Source organism: Salmo salar, chromosome 21, assembly GCF_965601325.2.
Source record: "Salmo salar chromosome 21, fSalSal1, whole genome shotgun sequence".
Taxonomy (NCBI): domain Eukaryota; kingdom Metazoa; phylum Chordata; class Actinopteri; order Salmoniformes; family Salmonidae; genus Salmo; species Salmo salar.
This window is the reverse complement of record NC_138311.1, coordinates 23,173,452-23,177,500: the sequence shown is the minus strand read 5'-3', so window position 1 is coordinate 23,177,500 and position 4,049 is coordinate 23,173,452. Positions and strand designations below refer to the sequence as shown.

The 4,049-nt window shown below is 40.7% G+C and overlaps 1 long non-coding RNA gene across 1 annotated transcript in view; it reads right to left on the bottom strand.

The window, feature by feature from the left end:
• LOC145862563 (uncharacterized) overlaps positions 1-3,460 on the bottom strand; it is a 9,489-nt gene extending 6,029 nt beyond the window's left edge. Inside the window, exon 1 of the long non-coding RNA XR_014382014.1 lies at positions 1-3,460. This exon is cut by the window's left edge and continues 1,154 nt beyond it. This is a non-coding gene — a long non-coding RNA (uncharacterized LOC145862563).
• Between the last annotated feature and the right edge of the window lie 589 nt (positions 3,461-4,049).

Genomic DNA, 4,049 nt, shown 5'->3' with positions numbered 1-4,049 from the left:
TGCCCTAACATTTTCATTTATAAAGGGGTTAAATCGGAATAACACCAGGTCTTAAAACTTTAATTGGGAACATATTAAGCCATCTTGTTATGCCCTGTAATCACAGCCTGTTTGGAAACCTTTGTTAAGGCCTATAGAAGTGCAAGTGATTTAAAACACCAAATATCTAAAAATATGCTGTAATATACAAATACCCTGCAGCCAACCTGCTAGCTCTAATCCAATGTAATTACAGTAAAATACTAAAATACCAACGTGATTACAGTAGCATTTACTTTCTCACAGTATAGTAGGCTAAATTGACAGTATTGTTTCGTTGCTCTGCATTTTCCAGTAATTTATAGGAAGCTGGTGGCAAGTTACTCTGAATATTACAGTAATGTACTTTGCACTAGCCAGAGATGGGCAAAGATACGTCACATTTTTTACACTACGAAGTTTTACATTAATGCTCAAAATGTAACACATATCAGAGTACTTGTTACACTCGGTAGAGTGGGAATATGTGTTATCTGAGGTAGTGTTCAAATGAACTCTTTAAGTATTGATTTATCACTGAAAAATTTACTGTGCACCCTCCCTACACATCTGATGAATATCACTGGAAACCTGTTCGATCACCATGCACTGCAAAATCATACTGGCTATGGATGCAGAGGACATAAACACATCAACACGCCAGAGGATATACACATTGGACTTGGGGCTCTGCTGGGAGTTTACGTCATATTTGGATCTTTTACTTCTGGTTTGCCGCTATAATCCCCAAAATGTAACCCAAAAGGTTAATTGAGGAACCGTTAAAGAGGGGGGGGTTCAAAGAATTTATAGGGGTTCCCCCGCAGTTTCAATTTGAAGAACCCCTAAAAAATCTTCTATAGCCTACACTCTCCCCTTCACACCTTCTCCATCTCTCCGTCATAGGTCCTCCATCCTTCCTCATCCATCATTCTCTATCTCTTCCTCCATCTCTGCATTCTCCATTGGGCAATAATGTTCATGTCTTTACAGTGGAGGATAACAAGGTGCTTTACCATCATGAGACGAGACGAAACAACTGCAATGGGATTTCACCTACAGTATATTGGTCACTCTCTCTCTCTCTCTGTCTCTGATAGGATGATGGAGGGGGGTTGATCTGGTAAGGGGGTGTATATCAATTTGCATACATTTCCCAAAACTGCCTTTGAACTCTTCTTTTCTCACTGTCCCTTTCTCTTTTGTCACCCTCTCAATTTCCCAAGTAAGAGTTTTCATCTGATGGTAATTTGGTAAATTCACAAATGTTGTCACTTGAGTAGTTATCATTTGAGAATTGAGTCATATGTGACAGATGCATTGCATTCATATTGTGAAATTTCCTGAATAAATTAACACTTGTTTTCTCATCTGAATATCAAGTCAAATTCTGTGGTATTTGAAACTAGTATCATGTCATCTACTTGTCCTATGACTACAGTTACACCTGCTATAGCCCATAACATATCTGCCTTATTCCCTTCAGAAATCAATGGGTGCAAACATCAAGCCCTGTGCCAGTATTATTGGGAAAGGTGTGGGGGGACTTCAATGGACTGTGACATCAGGGTTAGGTCTATTGACCAGTCCTTTAGAAGCCATGTTGCGTTTGTTTGGATAAACTGCTACTGATGGAATTAACTGATACTTTTGGTAAGATCTTTTTTTCTGTTTCACAGTGGGTCTGGCAAACATGAAAAGTTGTGGAAATCACAGCCCAAATGCTATATTTAGAATGTTAAAATGATGGCATGGCGTTGCATTTCCTTTCCGTGGCAATTTCCAACCATCCACTAAGGCAGGGGGGTCCAATCTGGCCCGCATGTGGTTTGAGTTTTTTTATTTAAAAAAATATTTTGGGGGGAGTGGGGACAAACTCAACATACTATAAAATGACTCAAAACTGTGTAGAAATTATGATGGACCTATATTCTTGACGGTGTCCAACTCACTTATAATCATAGAAATGAAAGCTAGACAGTCAGGGAGCATAAAAAATTCCTAGATAACTATTTTTTGCAAATGAGTTTGACACACCCCTGCACTAGGGGCAATAAGAGTGCGTGTTACCATCTAGTAGTTATTTAAACTGTGCGCTACGGTGCCGAGCATTGTGGGTTCAATCCCAGTGCTAGGCACCTGTTTAGTTTTTATGTTTTAACCCTATCCCTAACCTTAACCAGTCGGAATTAGTGCCTAAACCTATAGACATGTTCCGGTACTTTGGCAACTAATAAGTATTTTTTAAGTATTCTTTGGGCTGAAATTGTCAATGTGTAGTTCATACATGCATATTCTATGAGCAGAATTACAGTCTTAGCTCAATTAGCCACAAAATCCCTATTTTGAAAGTGACTGTTTTCTGAAAGCTGTGCTGTGCCATTTTCTCTACATTTCCCTCCACATGGGCCAGCCCCCTAGCGATTCGAGTTCCAGCCAATGAGATTCAGCCCTTTGCCATATGAGTGACATCTAGCAAGAATCACACACAGCAGAGAGAGAGAGAGAGAGAGCAATGACATGGCGTACATATCTGCACATATGTGATGTAGTACGTAATTTTTGGGGACCACTTTTGGCTCGTGGGTGCTACTTTCAGTACTACAGGCTAAAAAATATACAAAAGTACCAGAGAATCCCTTTAAGTTTGGTTTCATTTTTGCACACTTTGACTGACAGCTAACATATAGCAAAATACACAGTAATTTAAAGGGCAACACATGCCATAAATCATGTATTGGAGATAATGGTCGATTTGAGTCAATTTTCTAATTCTCCAGGTGTGTTTCTCAAGTATCTCAAGTCAGATATTAATAAAAATGTGTAAAGGTAGTCTTCACATGTGCGCATCTGTCCTAGAGAGGGTATTAACATTCAGGACAAAGTGTGCTTCTGTCCTCCAGTTGAACAGAAAACCAGTAGTTAATTACGGTAATGTATGTGGTGGGAGCTGGGAGCATTATTCACTTCAATCCCTGTTCTTTGCCTGTGAATGTAGGTCCCCCTTCCCATCTCTCTCTCTCCCTCTCTCTCTCTCTCTCTGACACAATTCGTCACTCTAACACACAAAAACGCAACATGACCAGTCTCTCGTCATCTCTTATCCCAAACCATTGTCCCTCTAACGCCAGAGCTGCATCTCTTTATGTGTGTGTGTGTGTGTGTGTAATAATAATTATCTATTCAAATATCTTTTAGGAGTATTTTTCCGAGGGGTCACACACCAGTGAAAGAGTACCCCCATTCTCCCTAGTAAGTGGTTCCTTCTAAGGTGCACCACGGTGGTTCCTTCTAAGGTGCACCACGGATATGCTAGGCAGGAAGCTATACTCTAGTGCAGGATTTCCCAAACGTGGTCCTGGGGAGCCCGCTGGGTGCACGTTTTGGTTTCTGCCCTAGCACTACGCAGCTGATTCAAATAACCAACTCCTCATCAAGCATTGATTATTTGAATCAGCTGTGTAGTACTAGGGCAAAAGCGAAAACGTGCACCACGGCGGGGCTCCAGGACCACGTTTGGGAAACCCTGCTCTGGTGGTGCCGACAGTATCGTCAGTGGAGGGGGAGAGAGAGGGTTGAGTGACATAAATAGCGTTTGATTTGATTTTAGCTACCAATGATGGGCAGGACTTGCAGGAGGTATGTTTGTAAATGAATTTGATCAAGCTATATAGCCTATTGATTCCTTCTTGATAATTAAATAAAATGAAAATGTTTTGTTGTTTTTCTGTAATACCAGCACTTAGCAATTTTATTAAGTTGGCTTCAGCTAGCCAGCTAGATAGGTTCCCAATCTCCCAAGCCATTTCAGGCTATCAATCAAGTTAGAGTAGCTTGTATAACTATATTAGCTGGCATGCCTTCTGGCAAAGTCTGTGTCATATTCATTCCTGTGTGTGTGTATGAATGAATGCGTGTGTATATGTATGTGTGAGTGAGTGAGCAAGTGCGTGTGTATGTTCCCTTCCTGATTCCCATGGATCTGTTAATGCCTTTTAAATGTCCCCCTGGCTTTTGTCCTCACGTTTCAG